Source organism: Aquarana catesbeiana, linkage group LG13 (assembly GCF_042186555.1).
Source record: "Aquarana catesbeiana isolate 2022-GZ linkage group LG13, ASM4218655v1, whole genome shotgun sequence".
NCBI lineage: Eukaryota > Metazoa > Chordata > Amphibia > Anura > Ranidae > Aquarana > Aquarana catesbeiana.
This window is the reverse complement of record NC_133336.1, coordinates 161167440-161187886: the sequence shown is the minus strand read 5'-3', so window position 1 is coordinate 161187886 and position 20447 is coordinate 161167440.

Below are 20447 nucleotides of genomic sequence, written 5' to 3'. Positions count from 1 at the left end.
CCGGCGGTCATCGCGACCGTCGGCCATCAGCATCGGCACCCCTGCAGTGCAGCGGGCACGCGCCTGCTATCTTGATTCCCCGAGTCGATGTATAGCTACAACGGCTCGCGGGATCGTGTCGACCTGCCGCAGTATAATGACAGCGGCTGGTCGGCAAGCGGTTAAAGTGGTTGTAAACCCTTACAGACCACTTTTTGCTACAGGTAAGCCTATAATAAGGCTTACCTGTAGCTAAACAGGATATCTCCTAAACCTGCACGGTTTAGGAGATATTCCCTGTATTTGCATGTGCCGACATCATTGGCACATGCGCACTGAAGCAATGGTACCTACATGCCTTTGCTTCAGTTAGACTGTGTCTAACTGCGCAGGAGTGAGGTAATCGCGGTTCCGGCTAATCACAGCGCCAGAGCCACGATATCCAGAAGTAACCCCCGGGAGTGATCTCGCGACCGATGCTGTGCGCGGGCACCGCAGCGAGGGCTTCGATTTCAGGTGGATATTACATAATGAGCTAGTATGTTATGCATACTAGCTCATTATGCCTTTGTCTTGCAGGTGTTAGTTTTTTTTTCCACAACCACTTTAAGCAGCCAAATCTTCTGGTCTGTAAGTGGTTAATAATCATAAATCATTAATTGTTAGAGTTAAACATTTTAACTAGTAGAAGTTAAAAGCAAAAAATAGTTGTTATTATGTTTTAATGTAGGCATGTGTCTCAATGGTTTAATTTGTATTAGGATATAATAGTTCTCTCGTTACCAAATAAAGCCAAGAAATGTGTTTATTGTTTTAATTTCCCCTGGTTAGGATGTTCACTTGCAGTATTTATCTATTTAATATCAGAAATTAGTTGCAATCAGCTTATTTCAGTCACCTATTGCATTAATGCATTTAATGCATATTTCATTTGTTCCTAACCACTCACATACTTAAACAAGTACCTAATTTCTGTATGACTAAAATGTTAACATATTGTATGTGACGGAATCCAGACACCCTGACTGTGTATCTCCGCCAAGAAGCTGCTTCCCAATGCTCTGGAACACTAGATCAGTGAATATGGCTATAGTTACCTCAAGAACAAGGCAACACCAGTTTTGGAGTAAACCAGAATAAGAACTGTTTATTTGAACCCAGGCACAAAGAGATAGACACTCAGAGGACAATCCCCCCTCCTCTGCATAATGACACAGGGCGGGGTAGACTTTACCTCCTCCAGTAATATGTAAGCCAATCTACATACACAGTACTTTGCTCCCAAGGCATACAGAAACCATAGAACAATGGAATACAGGCACTTAACAAACACATAACAACCCCCACCCCACCTCAAATGATCTAGCAGTCTGAAAGGTGAAATTATTTATCTTCATATATTCCTTGAGGGATATTGTTCAGAAATATTACTGTCCCAAGTGAAAGAACCCCTTTATTCATTCAGCACACACTACACATATAGAACCCTGGATAACAGGGGTAAAATGAAATGTTGAGTCCGGTGTGGTTGTACTGGGAGTCTGGTTAGCACAGACCAGGCTGGGCTTCTCAGTCACCCTGTGTCCCTAATAAACAAATGGTTACTTACACATAGGAGGGGCCGGGGGAGCTGGACAAGGAGTTTCTTGATCTCTCTAAGGTAAGCTGGGTTCCACAAGCCCTCTGCCCAAAGTGACTCCCATCACATTGTATATCTCGGTCTATAAAGTAGTAAATGAGAAAAGTCCTCAGTTATTACATAATTGTTGAAATTGGTTTTCAAGGAAAGCAAAGGAAAAAATTCTCAAGGAGCAATTGCATTTCTATTTTTCCAAGGTTTATAGGTTGCCAAACAATTTTTATATTTTTATTTTTCTATTTATATCTAATCTTTATTTTGTGCACCCATGGCACTGGTTTCATAGTGCTTTAGTTTAGTTAAAAGAAACCCTAACAATAGTTATTTTTTTAATTGCCTCTCTATCTAAAGCTCAGAGGTGTACAGAGTAGAAAGAAGTTTAGATAGTTAGCCTGGGCAAGGTTAAGAGAAGGTTAACTGAAGAGGGCAGGTACTCCCGTTCAGGCCTGTTTTTTAAGCAGCTGATCAGAGAGGCTGATTGATGGCAATTTTCCTTTCTGTAGTGATGAGACCTGGATGCTGCCTGGAAGTCTCCATAATCTGACTTTGACCTGCTGGGTGAGCTTGCCTTGACCAGAGACTTTTGAAATACTGTGTACACTGTGACTGGGACGCTGAAAGTTATTCACGTAAGACTTTTGTTTGCGGATATATTAGGTAGATTTTAAGTTTATTGAACTGTCTGCAAATAGCCTGTTTACCCTTCTGATCCCAACAGAGGCAAGAGAGAAAGGATGATTCCACCCTTTGACTTAGCGGTCATGTTCATGTTGATGAGTTTTTTTTCGTGTTTTGGATTCCAATAAATGTTTATGGGAATGCAAGTTAGAGGAAGGTCAACTACAGGTCAAATGCATCTGTCAATTGATACATAATTATCTCAGAAGCATCTCAAACCAATCTCAAATGCCATCAACACAAGTGCAAAGCCCATCGACAAAGGCTCTTATTGGCTATATGTATAAACTGAGCTTAAGCTACTGAGCTATGTAAGAACAGGCTTTTTTCCAGCAAAGCAGTTAATGTGTCTAATAAGCATGTTAAACTTAGCCTAACATCCCATCTGCTGGCTAAAAATAAGTAATACTCAAATTTCCCAAACTTAAAGGGTAACTCCACTTTCGTAGGGAAAAAATAGCAAATAAAGAAAAAATAATATAGCACATATAATTGTGACACTAATCATATTGCAATTGGATGTTATTAAAAATTACCTTTCCTTTTCAATCTGCAGCCACTGTAATGTTCTGAGAATGCATTGCAATATGGCTACATGGAGTTGTTCTGTACACAGAGTGTGTACTGACCACTCCCCGGAAACATAATTTCCTGCTTGTGTGATTGGCTCACCAATTTTGCCTGAAGTCTGCCTAAGATACAAGTCAGATTTCTGGCATCCCCTGCAACAAAAATGTCATTTTTGGAGAGATACTTTCAATAGCAGCACGTCTAAAGGGATGCAGACCCAGCAGATTTCCTCATTAGCGCCCTGCAGCTGCACACCTGACAGTTACTTATGAAACCACCCCCATTAGACCCACTTAGTACAGAGGCACAGACAAACACACATGGATTACTTCAGAATAACAAAGGGTAGGAATCTGCAACAAAGGTTGTTATAATCCTTGCAATGTACATAGATCCCCCAGAGGGGAATGTTTTTTTCTCAACGAGTTGAGAGTTACGCTTTAAAAAATGTGATTTTTTTTTTTTTTTTTTTGACTCAACACTCTATTTCTTATAAACTTACTATAAATGCATTCAAACTCACAGGTGGGAATGCAGCCTAATGTTATTTAATGAATAAACAATAAAGAATAAGATATACATTGACTATATACAAAAATACTATTGGGTATATTGATAAAACATTCACTGCCACATTTGCCATTAACTGATTCTCAGACATTTGGTGAATATTTTACAGGCATGAGAGCCATTAATCTGACTTTGAACACATAGGCCTTTTGCTATGAATACATAAAAGCTCATAATGAAAACCCCTGGTGTGCTAGAAACACTTTTGGGTTGATTTAATAAAGGCAAATAGGTTATTAACTTTACAAGGAAATTTTCCTTTAATTTAGTAAATTAAGTGATGCTCTATTGACTTCTATCATCTAATCATGTGCAAGTAAATAAACAGGTTTTTTTATTTACCACATTCAGTAAGCTAATGGAAAATTCTCTGGCAAAGTGAACAGCCCATTTTACTTTCATAAACCAGCCCTTTTGTATTCTTTACCTATGAAACAGTACCATCATTTTTATTAACTACAGCACCCAATGAAAAAAAAAGTCTGTTTACCCTGTAGAATGTGGCTGGAGTTCCTTCTGTGCACTCAAAAGAGAACTTGTAACACAGGCTAGGCTGAGCTTATAATTAGGTTTTAGAGATGGTAGGGGGCAGAACAAAGACCTGGAGCTCAAGCCAGCTTACTGGCAAGGAAGAAGTTGTGATCGGGACAAGTTTTCTTAAAGTGGTTATAAAGACACAAGGTTTTTTTATTTTCATGCATTCAATGCGTTAGGATAAAAAAACTGTGTGCAGCACTCCCCCCCCCCTAAGACTTACTTCACCCCCTCTCGATCCAGCAATGGCCACGAGAGCCTTGCCTCTCCGGGGATTCACCCTCCTGATTCACTTTTGGCAGCAGTGGGAGCCATTGGCTCCCACTGCTGTCGAACACAGCCAGTGAGCCAATCAGGGGTTCACTGGCCCAAAAAAAAGCACTGATCAATGTTTAAATTACACTGGCAGGGAAGGGGTTAACACTAGGGGGTGATCAAGGGGATAACTGTGTTCCCTTGGGTGTGCTCTAACTGTGGGGGATGGGCTTACTGGGACAACACAGAGATCACTGTTCCTGATCACTAGGAACAGCAGATCTCAGTATTGTCCCCTTTTATAACGGGGATCCACTCCGCCTTGTTTACATAGGCAGATCGTCTTTCTGCCTCTCTGTACCACCTCTCTGTATCGACTCTGCCAGACCTGCAGGTGCCCTCCCACGGCGCACTCGTGTGCGCCCACTGTATCTTGTGTATGGAGCGACGTACAGGTATGTCGGTTCACGCAGCCGGGCCACCCTGCCGTAGTATATCTGCGGTGAGTGGTCCGGAAGTGGTTAAAAACACTACTCGATTACTTCTGACTTACTCCCTGGATTGACTTTAGGAAGGAGTTGACTAGCTGATCTGATCTCCTTCGCACACACCCTGCACCATCCACCCTCAGCTGAGAAACTCCTTTCTGTGTCATGACCTAAATTATGTTCGGGAAGAAAGACAGAAGTAATTGAGCGGTGTTTTTAAGTTAGTATTGCTTGCAGAAATAAAGAGGCAATGGACTCTTTTAACTAAAGTAGATTAAAGATGTCTACTAGCAGTGTCTGTGTATGAAAGCTAAGGGAGGGTACAGGTGTCTGCTAGCAGTGTCCATGTGATAAAGTGGAATAAAGGCTGTGCAACTGCCCTTTCACTGATCCCGGCTGTAGATGAAACTCTGTGGTAGTAATGGCAGAGATCAGGCTCGAGGACTGTAGCAGGATGAGGCGGTGTAATGATTGCAATGTAGATGATGGGAATCCATGGGTGGCAAACTGTGCAGATAATATATGTTCACAGCGAGGCTTGAATTGGCATGCGTCATTTCCGGCTTTTCAGGTGACGCCTCTCTTCCTGTTGAGCCTTTCGCTGTCTATAGCGAGGCTTGAATGGCATGCTCTGCCGCCATGTTTTTGTGAATTCATTTCATTACCATTCGGCTAATCACCAGCACATTTGTCTCATAATTATTGGGGGTCTTTGTTTATATAAGTGCAATGGTTACAGTTGGTTGACACCCCAGATGATGTCTTCTTAGTTGAAACGCGTTGGATCGAGCCTACTGTTCCCATTGCGTTATCAGTTCTGTTACACAAGCGCTTGTTGTTCTACTTAAATGTAAGTGTTTCCATTTACCTTTTTTAATAAATTTCCTGCGGATTCACACTATGTGAGATTTTTATCTCATTCATGGTCATATATCTGTGAACCCATGCTACGGACTACATTTCTGAAGTTCCGTTTCTCAAGACCTGTGTTCCCTGGAGGAAAATGGGATTATTAACTTCCGGTGCCTCAACATCCACACACGCTGACGTTTCCAACCATTGGTGTATCATCGCCGCAAAGCTCTGATGACTCATTTGGCATATGCCTTATTGAGTCCACACATTCTGGTAAGCCTCAGCTTTATCGGTGGTGGCTTCCTTTATCACTCTTCACGCACTATTATGTCCATATCTGCATGTTGATTTCCAGTTCATCGAGATCAATACTTCAACAACACCTTTTTTGTCACCTATTCTTTTATTGTCCTGGACTATAGTTTATGGTTTTAACCACTCTTTTTAGTGTGGACTTCTAACCACTCTTCTTAGTGTGGACTTTTAACGTGGTCAACTTTGCACTATATATATATATATATAATATGTATGTATGTATATATATATATATATATATATATATATATATATATATATATATATATATGTTTCTACTTATCCAAGTATATTTTGCACACATTATTATATTACTGTTATTTGCAATTGTCATTTGTGGTGCTGGCAGCTGTTGTTTATTACACTAACAGCGCAGTATTTACCAAAAATCTTTAATCTGTGCAGATACTTTTGGACCTCTGACTGTTGCAATGTTGAGTGCCTATTGCTGTGGAGCATGGTGTCACTATGCCTTTGGCTACTGCAGAGTTGTGGTAATCAATGACTGACACTGAGAGGAGCCGTGTCGCTGTATCTCTGATCACAGAGACAGACTGTGTCTCTGGGTATCCGTTGCAGAAAGGGGCAGTGCCGCTGTGTCTCTGGCTGCTGAGATCAGTTGTGACACTGAATGTCTGGTCTCGAGGAGTGCCACAGCACTGTGTGAACCTTCTGGTGTCCCTTGTAAAGAGCCCTGAGCCTGCCAACAACAAATTGAACTTATAGCTTCCCTCAGAATCCTCTGTTGCCTCCATCATTTGAAGTCCAAAACAGGCTTGGCTCAGTCCCAAAATTCCTTGCTGCAAGTCAGAAAAGGTAGTCTCCCTCTAGAGGCTGGAAATGATGTAATGTGCTAGCTTGAGCATAAGTGGAGAAACAATCAGTCTGTTGTACATTCTAGAGATGTCCTTTCCTCTCCATTATTTAGTAGCAGCTGCACCTGGCTACATTTATATCATGAATATTGGTACTTAAAGGGTCTATTCACACCAGGTTCGGTGCGACTGCATTGGGTGGCTATTCCGAATCCAGCGCATTCTTACCACACCCCCACCGCCCCACCGTAAACAGCCTTGTCTCCATTGTGGCCAAATTATACCCCTGTGTTGTGGTGGTATGCAGGCAATGTGCACTGAAAAAAAAGGTACTGCATGCAGTACTTTTTTCCAGCACAGCACAATAACTGCATACCAGCTGAAAGAACTTTATGATATGTCACCGTGTGACTTTTCAAAAAATTTTGTTTAAAAAAAGTGAACAGTGCAATGTGCTGGGATTAGTGCATCAGCGCTGCCCCCCCACAATACACACCAACTGATGCATTGTAATTCAGCAGCAGGCGTGAATGAACCCTTGGGCTGCATTCCCACTCGTGAGTTTTCATGCATTGACAGTAAGTTTACATAAAAAAAAAAAGGTTTGGTACAATGTTTCTAATTCTTCTAAATACAAGTAGTATTATCTTCCAGTTTTAGTGCTATTCCGGTTTTAAAAAATTTGTTTACAGCCTTAAAAGTGTGTTGTTATTTTTTTTAACAAAAAATGCATGTTACATAGAAATGAATGGCAATGATCACCACCAACCCCTTATAAAAAAAAAAAAAAAAGTGACAGTTTTTATTAGAATATGTAAACAGTCCAAAACAAAATAGCTTACTTCAAGAAAGAAGACAAGAACAGCATCAGGCATGTGGTCTTCGGTTCCAGCTGCAGCACCCGTCTACATACACAGCCATTTCTACAAGAATGTGTGCGTTGTAAATAATATGATAGAATCCAAAATAAATAGTAGCCAAAAATTACTTCATAAAAGTAGGAATAAATGTTCTTTCTTAAGCAAAGTACATCAAAAATGCATGTAAAATGAATCCAAAATCTGTAACACAATAAGAAATGCATTAAGGACACACCACATTGCATTAAAATACACGTAAAATGCAGTTCAAATATACTGTATGTTAAATCACTTGTTATCAAGTGCACAGAAGTAAATGTTCGCTTACTCCAAGCTATTTTATAACAGTTTATAAAAGCTGCAACTATGCAATGCTGAGTCTGTTATTCTAAAGCAGTGGTCTCCAAACTGTGGCCCTGGAGCCAGATGCGGCCCTTTTCTTACCTTTATCCAGCCCTTGAGGCATTATTCACCTACTATGTGGCACTATTCCCTCTATTGACGCCAACAATGGGGCATAATTCCTTCCACTGACAACATAAATTTGGCACTATTCTCCCATTGACATCAACTATTTCTTCCCCTAATACCAAAGATCGGGCATGGTTTACTCCCACTGGGCACAGTCCGGCCCCACTAAAGTCTGAAGGGCAGTAAAGTGGTCCTTTCTTTAGAAAGTTTGGAGACCCCTGATCTAAAGGAAAGAGATTTTCAAAGTAACAAAGTTTTGTTTAATCCAAGATTAAAAAAAAACATGTAGATGCTAAAAAAGCAAAAACAGTTTCAGGGCCTGTGTTGATGAGTTTCTGTCTGCTACAAACAGGTTTTGCATTCACATACAGGTAAGCAGGTCAGAAGGAGGCCATATTCAGGTAAAATGCATCTAAAGTCCACAACACAAAGCATGCACCACTCAGGCCAACAAGGTGTAATATCCCTCCAGGTGCTCGCCCCGGCTCACCGCCGTAACTGGATTGTGTAGAAGAAAGAAATTGGACGCACACTGGAATGAGAAGTTTGCTTGACAGGAATCTTTATTGTCGCATGCCGGACAGATGATACAGGACCAAAGTTAACGTTTCACACGGATATACCGTGCTTGTTCACAACATAACGCAACAGTATAGCCGTGTGAAACGTTAAATTTGGTCCTGTATCATGTGACTGGCATGCGACAATAAAGATTCCTGTCAAGCAAACTTCTCGTTCCAGTGTGCGACCACTTTCTTACTTCTATAAAAGGCATTAGTGATTTCTCAATGATGTTCGAAGTGTCTAAAGCCTCGTACACACGATCAGATTGTTGGCGAACAGAGCGTCGGACTTTTGTCAAAAGGGTGTGTGCCTGGATCTTGTCTTGCATACTAACGGCACACAACTGTCGGCCAACAAACATGAACGTAGTGACGTACTATGTGGAATTTCAGCTCTTGAGTGCCACCCTTTGGGTACCTTCTGCTAATGTCGTGTTTGGTGAGCATTGATTCCGAGCATGCGTGTATTGGACTTTTGTGTGACGGACTTGTGTACAGACGATACGAAAATCTGAAAACAGACCGTTTATTCACCTTTGAGAAGAGGCAATAAAGGGTGTAAAATTACCTGAAAAAAAGAGAATAAATCCCCACCTACAAAATAAGGATACTATAAACAATGAAAATGTAGGGTAGATTTACAAGAACTAATTCAAAGTGGAACTTTACCCATAACAACTTGATAAAAAGATATGGTTCTTTAGCAAGGAACATACATTCCACATAAATAATTATGCTGCCAAAATTAGTGGGTGCTGTAAATTGCCTCAAGCATTGTTCCTATTTCTTCTTGCTGGAGGCTGCCCTGAGCTGCAATTAATCTTTAGGCTGTCAGCAGATTGGCCTCTACATTTTCGGCACAGTGCCAAAAAATAGAGAGCAAATGAGCATGCCTAGAGCCTACAGTGTATTACTGGATTTTAAACAGTATAGGCCCCTGTTTTTATTGTTTTACATAGCTATGCCTGCAAAAGGGTTCAGCATGGACTCAATTTCCTGACTAAAGTTCAATTTCAAGTAGATTGTCTCAAAAAAGGTTAGGAAATGTTGATTTAGGGGAAGCGCTCTCCCGGGATATTACCTTGCGGGCGCGCTCCCGAGTCCAGCAATTGCATCCATAGCCGTCGAATGCTGGACTCGGCCCTGCCCCCCGACGCCCGCGTCATTGGATTTGATTGACAGCAGTGGGAGCCAATGGCTGCACTGCTATCAATCTATCCAATCAAGAGTCGGGACCTCGTGGGGAGAGGGAGAGCGCGTCACCGCCAACAGAATTGCGGGGCCCAGGTATGTAAAACGTGGGCTGGGGGGGCGGTCACTGCCAGGTGTTTTTTCACCTTAATGCATAGGATGCATTAAGGTGAAAAAACATGAAGGTTTACAACCCCTTTAACACAAAAGAAAAAATCCACGTCATTTACATTTCCACGTAAATAGGGAACAGAATAAAATCCAATTGTTCACCAATGTTCATTCCGAATACCAGCCTAATTATTAGATCATCGTTGAATAGCTGGATTGTTGTGGTTGAGCTTGTCTTCTCATTGGTACAAGTATCTTCCCTTACCTGTTATAATATGTGCTCAGCTGCAATTCATCTGCCATGATACCTGCCATGTGCATCAGCCACAGTGACTCCACCAGTTGCTAAGGGAGTTGCAAACAGGGATGTAAAATCAGCCATGCTTCCTCAACTGTATACACAAATAAACAGGAAACACTTTCCCTCATGAAGTCACTGCAGGAGAAGCATCCTCATTGGTTAACAACAAAAATGCACAATGCATGAAAATGCATGTAAAATGCATGAAAAAAGAAACTAACAAAAATGCATGACAGTGTAAATGGAGAGAATTGATTAGGGTCAATAAAGCATGAGGTGGCCAGTGACCCAAGGCATTGCAACCAGCATTACATAATAACTTGAAAAAAGAACCACCTTCCAGTATGTTAAGCTGCACATAGCACTGCATCTCCCAACAATTTATTTTTACATTTCCATATTCACAAGTCTCATAACCAACCACTGCAACCGTTGTTCCAAAGTGTCACTTGCCATGTGGTGTAAGCACAGCTCATACAGAATCTAACAGTCCGGTTGGAAAGGAAAGTGCTTGCAGAAAAACCAGGTGACAAGTGACCTATTTAGTTAATTAAATTAGAGCAATGTAACAACCTAAATGCCATGTTAGTGCAAATCAACATAAACCGCTTAATCTCTCTTGGGAATTTACAAGAACAAACTGCCTAAATCGGGCTTAGGATAACATAATTTCTTTAAAGATGCCTTCGCTATGGTAATTGCCCTACGTAAAAAGGTTTGACTGGTTGTTGACAAATATCTTATCAGCAAAGAATAAAAAACAGTGACTTACAGGATAAATACTGAGAGAAAAATATTTTTAAAAAACTGAGCTTTTTTCACAGTGTTACGTGCCATGTGGTATAAGTATTGTATGTGGAGTTATTGACAATGTTGTTGGTAATAAAGGCATGTAACAGGCAAATGACCCACCTAGGGCATCACAAAAATTGCCCTCTTAAATACGACTATCTAGCAAACATTACCACAAATCACTACTTTTACATCTCTTGAATGCTGCAAGAGCCTGTATCTCAAGTATGTGGAAACAACAGTCTCCACCCACAGTAGCACAGTGGTTTGCAAGGATGAACAATATTAAATGCTTGGAGCAGCTAAAGAACACACAGCTAGGTGATTCTGATGGGAACAGAATAGATTTTCTAATGAATATTTACATTGTTGACAAGCCCCCTCTACCCTACACCCTCTCTGCCCCCCTTCCCCTTAAAAAAACAATTTAGTAATTTGTGATGTAAACATGGGTCTTTGATGAAAGGGGGACTGTGATGTGAAGGGGCGCTGTGATGTGAAGGGGGGGGCTGAGGAAACTGATGTAAAAGGGACTTAAAGAGATGTAAAGAGGGGACTGTGATGAGATGTGGGGAGGGGACTGTGATGTAAAGGGGGTTCTGAGATGTGATGGGGAACTGTTATGTGAAGGAGCTGTAATGTAAAGCAGGCTGCTATGTGAAGGGGCACTGTGATGTAAAGGGGAAACTTTATTGCAAAGGGGAGGCCTGTAATGTAAAGGGGAACATTGACATAAAGGGGTGAATGTGATGTAACGGAGGGGTGGTGATGTACAGAGGGAGCTGTGATGTAAGATGGGACTATGATGCACAGGGGGCTGTAATGTGAATGGGGACTGAGAACACAAACTCAGAACTGTGATGTATATGGGGGAATGTGATGTAACACAGGGGCAGTGTTGCCAACCCCCCGAAGTGAAATTTACTGGCAGAACATCAAAATTTACAAACGGTGCCCATTTTTTACTGGCAAAAACAAAAACATGAAATTTACTGGCAGATCCACATTTTTTACTGACACTGCAAAAAATGTACCTAAAATTACTGTTTTTAGTGCTAAACATTGCAAATATTAATATTTGAACTATAAACACATAGCTAGTGCTATTAGCAATGTGTTTAAGTTAAAGAAAAGTCAAAAAACATATTTCTCAATTTACATGAAGGTCAGGTTACTATAACCCGGCCAGCAGAGAGTTCTCCCTTACATCAGAGTCTGCAGGATGGTGACCAGAGACCACCAGAGACCACCTTCCGCAGTGTGAATACACTAAGGTAAGGGGGGGAACCTTTATATCAGTGCCCCCTTACATTATTGTATTCACTTCCGCCTTACATCAGTGACCCCCCCAGACTGGCCTGGCGGCACTGTCACTGACCTCCTCTCAGGTGCACCCAGCAGGGCTCAGTCAGATGGCTCCAGCTTGGTGGCTATTCTATAGTCTCCTCTCCACAGTCCACACGTGTCTGTCTCTTCCCGTAACCCCCATCCCGGCAGCACTCCCACTCTTGAATCCTTTCTAGGATCCCCTCAAAGACTGCAGACATGATAAGAGACAAGAGATGGTCAGAGACTGCGGACATACTACAGGAGAAGGACAGAGGCTGCGGACATACTACAGGAGGTGGACAGAGGCTGCGGACATACTACAGGAGGTGGACAGAGGCTGCGGACATACTACAGGAGGTGGACAGAGGCTGTGGACATACTACAGGAGGTGGACAGAGGCTGCGGACATACTACAAGAGGTGGACAGAGGTTGCGGACATACTACAGGAGGTGGACAGAGGCTGCGGACATGCTACAAGAGGTGGACAGAGGCTGCGGACATACTACAAGAGGTGGACAGAGGTTGCGGGCATACTACAAGAGGTGGACAGAGGCTGCGGACATACTACAGGAGGTGGACAGAGGCTGCGGACATACTACAGGAGGTGGACAGAGGCTGCGGACATGCTACAGGAGGTGGACAGAGGCTGCGGACATGCTACAAGAGGTGGACAGAGGCTGCGGACATACTACAAGAGGTGGACAGAGGTTGCGGGCATACTACAAGAGGTGGACAGAGGCTGCGGACATACTACAGGAGGTGGACAGAGGCTGCGGACATGCTACAAGAGGTGGACAGAGGCTGCGGACATACTACAAGAGGTGGACAGAGGTTGCGGGCATACTACAAGAGGTGGACAGAGGCTGCGGACATACTACAGGAGGTGGACAGAGGCTGCGGACATACTGCAGGAGGGGGACAGAGGCTGCGGACATACTACAGGAGGGGGACAGAGGCTGCGGACATACTACAGGAGGGGGACAGAGGCTGCGGACATACTACAGGAGGGGGACAGAGGTTGCGGACATACTACAGGAGGGGGACAGAGGTTGCGGACATACTACAGGAGGGGGACAGAGGCTGCGGACATGATACAGGAGGTGGACAAAGACTGCGGACAGGACACATCCTCACAGCAGCCTCCTCCCCTGTCCACCATCATATTACTTCTCCAGTCCACATAAGATTCATCAGTGTGCTGTGTCCTCCTCCTGTACCCCTTTCACCTCTGCCCTGACCTGTGGAGAGGTGAAAGGGGTACAGGAGGAGGACACAGCACACTGATGAATCTGATGTGGACTGGAGAAGTAATATGATGGTGAATAGAGTACATCAGTCTCTGTCCCCTGCATATGCCATGCAGCCAGGGCCCAGGGACAGAGACTGATGTGCTCTATTCACCATCATATTACTTCTCCCGGCTCCAGTCCCAGTAATGTCCTCCTTTAGATCCCAATCCCATCCCCCCCACAGCTTCACTCTCCGTACCTCCTGTCTGTGTGTGCAGCCAGCCAAGTCATGCACTGCATGACAGGACAGAGTCGCCTCGTCGCCTGGCTCAGCTCAGCTGTCAGCTTGCCTTGCCGCCGCGCTCGATGGATTCGAAAATGGCGCCGGGCGGCGGTATTACGTTACTGCGCATGCGCCGCCCGGCCGAGCGCGTACGAGCTTTCCCGAGCCCGGCCGGCTTCGGAACGGCGCATGCGCAGTTGCGTGGCCGGCTCGCGGCCATCATTTTTACGGGCACCGGTGCCCGTAACGGGCATTCACGGGCGCCCCGAAAAATGGGTTGTTTTTACGGGCTGCCCGTAAATCTACGGGCGGTTGGCAACACTGCACAGGGGGCTGTGATGTATGGAGAGGACTTTGATGTAAATGGGCCCTGTGATGTGAAGGGAGACTGTGATGTAAGGGGAGGGGAGCTGTGATCTAAGGAGTGACTGTGATGTGAGGGGGCTGATGTAAAGGGGTGACTATGATGTAAAAAGGGGACTGAGGACATTCATGTAAATGGGGGACTGTGATGTGAAGGGGGGCTGTAATGTGATAGCGGCTGTGACATGAAGGTTGGGCTGTATGTATAGGTGGGTTCTGTGATGTGAAGGGGGACTGTAATGAAAAGAAGGGTCTGTGATTTGAAGGGGGAATGTTTTTGTAAAGAAAAGTGGAGGTAATGTAAAAGTGGATGTAACCTGGGGGAGGAAATATCGGTAGCTCGGTTATGATAGGTTGGGTTTGAGGAAGTGATGTGACATCCAGGCTATGTCTGCTAGTAAGTTGGTGATGAGTGAGAAGACAGATGGAGAGAGCTGGGGGGTGGAGAGATAGATTTGGGTGTCATCAGCGTAGAGATGATATTGAAAGCCATGGGAGGCAATCAACTGACCCAGGGAGGTGGTGTAGATTGAGAAAAGGAGAGGTCCAAGAACAGACCTTGGGGGACCCACACGAAGAAAGGAAGAGGAGAGGAGGAAGTAGAGTTGTAAGTGACACTGAAGGAGCGGTGGGATAGGTAGGATGAGAACCAGCAAAGAGTACAGTCACGGAGACCAAAGGAGTGGAGTTTATTGAGGAGCAGGGGGTGGTCCACTGTGTCAAAGGCAGCAGAGAGGTCCAGGAGAAGTAGTACAGAATAGTGTCCGTTGGTTTTAGCCATTAGCAGGTCATTTGAGAGTTTAAGGAGAGCAGTTTCTGTGGAGTGTTGAGGGTGGAATCCGGACTGAAGGGGATCAAGAAGTTTGTTCATGGTCAGATAGTCGCTTTGTCGGTTGTAGACCAGTCTTTCAAAAAGTTTGGAGGAGAAGGCGAGTAAGGAGATGGAACATAGGTTGTTAAGATTGGTGGGGTCCTGTGAGGGCTTTTTAAGTATTGGGGTGACTAGTGCATGTTTTAGAGAGTTTGGGAAGATGCCACAACAGAGGGAGAGGTTGAAAATGTGAATTAGAGAATGTAGAATCGAGTCAGAGGGTCAGCGTAGCATTTGCGAGGGAACGGGATCCAGGGGGCAGGTGGTTAGATGAGTGTTAGATAAAAGTTTAGCAAACTCATTAATACTTGTAGGGTTGAATGAGGGAAGTAATGATTGTATCCGTGGACATAGGGTTGTCAGGAAAGAGGCAAGTACCAGTCTCGCCAATATCGCTGCCTTCCTTCGCACATGCGCGGTAGAGCGGCACTCCGGTGCATTCCTGGGCACAAAACAGCGAAACAGCTAATGTTTGTGTGCACTTCAGCGAAACGGCTAATGCACGTGTGTGATTCAGCGGAACAGCGAACGCGCGTACGCAATAGCACGCACAACATGAGCATCCCACTGGCCTATAAAAGCCACTCTGTGCCATGACCAGATTGCTGGTATGTCTTTCTTTTGGGTCCCCGTGTGTTTCCTGCTTGTATCCTGATTCTTGATTACCTGTTGTGACCTGGAATGACCTTGATCTGCTCTGATCTCTGCATAAAAAAGTAAAGGTTAATGCTGCGCTGCATTTTTGAATTTTTGATACTGACACGTTGCTGCTGAGACCTAGGATAAGGATATTTTTGAATTTAGATCTCAATATAACATCAATACGGAAGGTGTTTTTGATGGGAATATGGAGCAGACCGATGAGATAGGCGGTATGTTCCTTAGATTGAAAAACCTTCTGGTTTCAGAATTGCACACCAATTGGGATATAGCATATCTTGAACAATATGTTGCACAAAAAATGGTACCACGAAGCCTCAGGTGGGAAGTGAGTCCACAAAAAGGTGAAACTGACTTGGAGGGGTGGTTCACCTATTTTAATGACAAAGATATCTCATTTCTCCAGTTCCTATAGGATAAAAAGCGTGACAAGTTGAAATTTCTCAATAATGAAATTGGGCAAGTCAGGGAGAAATTGTCTTCACTTAGAGACCATGAGATATATAAACAGAAATCAGACCAATTAAAACTGTTTCTTGAGAAAGAAGACAGTGAACAGAAGATAAAAAAGAAAAAAAGTATAATCGTGATTTGGCTGATTATTCCAATAAAGTGGTTTTTAAGTGGCAGATCAAACCTGATGAATCTATGGTAACCGAGGGACCCACTTCTTCATCACAAGTGCCTCCCCTTCATCATCAGGTTTGGCCAATCCTCCACTGTCACTAGCTAGAGGTGATTATCAGAATGAGCAAAGGGGATATGCTTCCCAGGGTGGTCATAGGAATTCTACCAGACCCAGACCGAATAATGGAAATAAAAATGAAGGTCACCGATATCAACATTCCGAAATACCTATAAGGGATCGACAGAATGGTAATTATACTGGTAGTTCACATAGGGTCCCCCATGGCGGCAGCGACCCATGGGCCTCTCAGGATGATCGCTACCTGCCTTATGGGACCCCACAAAAAAATAATCACCCAGCTCAGAGGAATAGAAATTTATTTAAATATTTAAGGACTCCACATAGAAATGGTTTCAACAATCATAATCCAAGGGTGTCCAGAAGGTATCCTAGGGACTTGTTTAATCAACACAGGGATGGACCAGCTAGACAGACCCCTAGAAATAGCAATATTCCCCTTCATAACAGATTCGCTCCTCTTTCCTACTATCAAGAGGATTGTGGAGCTGATCCTGCCATTATGAGACACCCTTATGACTATCCTCTTAGACAGAGAGATGAATTTCCAGAGTCTCCCTCTCATTATGTTAATGTAGAACAAACCTGTCGTTTTTTTCCCCAGGGCAACATCAGACCAAAAAGGGGACACAAAGAAAAAGAGGCATCAGAGGGGGGAGGAGGATCAGATCCAAAGAAAAGAAGACACTAAAAATTGATGGAGTCTTTAATCTGAGTTCTGCTCAATTATCTGTAGGGGAACAAGCTGTTCTCAGTCAAGGTCTCAAGTTTGCACCCCCTCGTACATTAAATAAGTTTGAGACATTTATAGATGTCCACAAATTTATTCAAAAAATGAATATTAAACGTCATTTTCTCCTGAATCCAATAGGTAATCGGAATCAATTGACCTCTGCTAATGTCTATCAGAGTGGTATACCTGGTGGTGGCTCCCATGACTCAAATTTGGGAGTAGTCTCTGGGGTACCTTGTCCCGGGGAAATTGGTAGAGTTCAGATTAGGCACACCAACTTTTCTAACGCTTCACTATTTAACCCCCCTGGTCTTGTAGCTCCGTCTATTCAAGTCTTTAAAGAGATGGTAGTGAAGGATTTGGTTGCTCTCAAAATACCGCGATTTGGGAATAACCATAACCTCCAACATAATTTAAAACAAATTTGTGCGCGTAACGACATCATCATACGCCCTGCGGACAAGGGGGTGGTGTCGTTATTCCGAATAAAAGTGACTATCTGGAGGAGATCAATAGGCTCTTGTCAGATAGTGTCACATACACAAAGTTGGAAGTAAATCCCACCTTTAAATACAAGAAGGAGCTTCTTTCTCTTATCAATAATGGGTACCAATTGGGTATTTTGAATAAAAAAGAAAAGGCATATCTGGTGCCCTCTGCCCCGAGGGTACCAGTGATATATTATTTGCCGAAAATCCACAAGTATCTTTCCAAACCTCCTGGCCGCCCGATTATTGGTGGCATTGATTCTATCACAGCCAGAATTGGTAGATATGTGGATAATTTTTTACAACCCCATGTGGCTAACACTCCTGCCTTCTTGAGGGATACAGCGCAAGTTATTAACCTCTTGGTGGATTGCAGTTGGAGAGAGGGCTGCATTCTGGCAACCGCTGATGTTGCCTCTCTCTATACCGTTATATCCCATCAACATGGATATGAGGCTGTTAGGTTTTATTTGGAGCAAGACATCTCCATGCCATCTATACAGAGAGAATTTATTTTGAAACTTTTGATTTTCGCCACAAGCCACAATTATTTTTGGTTTGGAGGTGATTTCTTTTTGCAAGCTGTTGGAGTAGCTATGGGTGCGAAATTCGCACCTAGCCTAGCGAACCTCTTTATGGCTCATTGGGAAAGTGAGGTCATTGACGCCAACCCACCCAAGGAGCTACGACTCTGGAAAAGATACATCGATGATGTGCTCCTTGTGTGGGAGGGTGATTTTCCCTCCCTTGAGGCCTTCTTTCATAGACTTAATTTAAACGATAGGGGTATTTGCTTGCAATTAAGGCCAGTAAATCTCAGATTCACTTTTTAGATCTAAACATTATAGTTAAGGATGGCCAACTAGTTACAACTACATATTTTAAAGAGACGGATCGCAATGCCTATAACCCAATGAGCAGTTGCCATCATACCCCCTGGCTCAAGGCGGTCCCCAAAGGCCAGTTTCAGAGGATTAGGCGTAACTGTACTAATTTTTCTGACTATCAACAGCAGGACCAAATTCTTAATCTTAGATTTTTGGATAAGGGATATCCTGAGGAAGAGATCAATAACATTATTACTCAAGTGGGATAATTGACATGAAGAGTTATGTGCCCTTTGGGCTTAATGTAGATTGGGACATTAATTCTTTTATTAACAACTCCTAACTAACATGTTTACAATTAATTTTATTATTTACTGTGTTTTTTATTATTGTTTAAATTAATTTTAATTTTATAATTGATTTTTTTGGCGTTTAGGTACCCATTATTTTTTATAGGCTTTTTAATAAATATTTTTAATATTTCACTACTACTATGATATTGGTGTATCTACTATACGGCACTTCCTCTGTCGTCCTGGCTGTTGCACTCATTCCTCATCAAGTTGGCATCATTTTCGGCCTCTAGATGGCGGTAATTGTATTATCTCCCTTTGGCTTCCCTTTTTGAATGTTTGCCTCATCTACTCGGGTGGCGTGCCGTTAAGTTGGCGCCGTTTTTCATGTTTCCCATCTCATCTCTATAGCGGCCAGCACTTAAGATGGCGCCGCAGGTCTATTTATACTCAGAGCGTAGTGACGTGCGTTACTTGGCCCAACCCCCAGACGACGTCCTATCGTGACAAAACGCATAGGGTGTGGCCTATGACGCTGACGTCACTACACTGTTCCTCTCTGCCGAATCTGATGGGAAGTGTGTGCACAGCGGGAAGCCTGCGGAGACGCCGTTAACATCTCGATTGCTTTTACACTCTCTTATTGGAGTCTCTTGTAAGTGCATTCTTTTACTTAATAAATCTTAATGGTTGGAACGATTACACTATGGGAGCCTTTCTTGTTCTTATTCCCCGAGCCATACAGCTTTAGCCGCAGACCCAGATGCCGATATAGGTTGTTGGGAAACCTTTAAATATCCCATACGCTTGGTCAGACCGCTGTGGTCTTTTGAGTCGGTAAGGAGCCTCATATTCACTTGGGTGCACTCACCTTTTGGGAGATTGGATTCTCTTTTTATCACGGATTCTGGATCAGTTTTTTTGCTATGTTTATGAACTTTTGATTTTTTTTGATATGCACTAAATTAAATGTGATGGGACTTTCTGCATGAACTTTTTTTTCCTTTATATATGATTACTATCACCTGATTGTTTTTTGTTCGGACATCACTCATTGTGTTTTTTTTTTTTCTTTTGGTGATCACAAAATATTTTTACACGGTGTGTTTTCATGATATATTGTGTTGTATTTATATTCATTTGGCTTTATAAGTCTTTCTGTTATTTTGTCCACACGTTTTTTACACATTGGTTATTCTTAGCGCTGCATTGTTTTTTATTACTGCTCTGATCTCTACCTGCATCTGACCCTCGGCTTGCCTTCCGGACTTCTCCACTTGCTTACTGTGTTTGACCCTCGGCCTGTCTACTGATATTGCTTCCTGTCTCCAGTGATTGACCCTCAGCCTGCTCCTGGACTCTGCTACTGTCTTCAGTGCTCGACCCCTGGCTTGCTTACAGACTTTGCTTCCAGTTACCTGTGTTTGACCCTCGGCCTGTTTTACAGACTTTGCTATCAATCTTCAGTACTAAGTCATCAGCCTGCTGACAGACCTGCTAACAGTCCTTTGCACTAGACTGTTTTTGCCTATCTAGAGACTCTTACTAGTCAACGGTGTTTGACCCCCAGCCTGTTGTTGGATCAGCTGTTCATCCTCCTTCTTGAGCTTCAGCATCTTCCAGTCCTGCATAGCTGTCTCCCTGCCGGTGACCTTCACACAAGACCTGCCCAGCCTG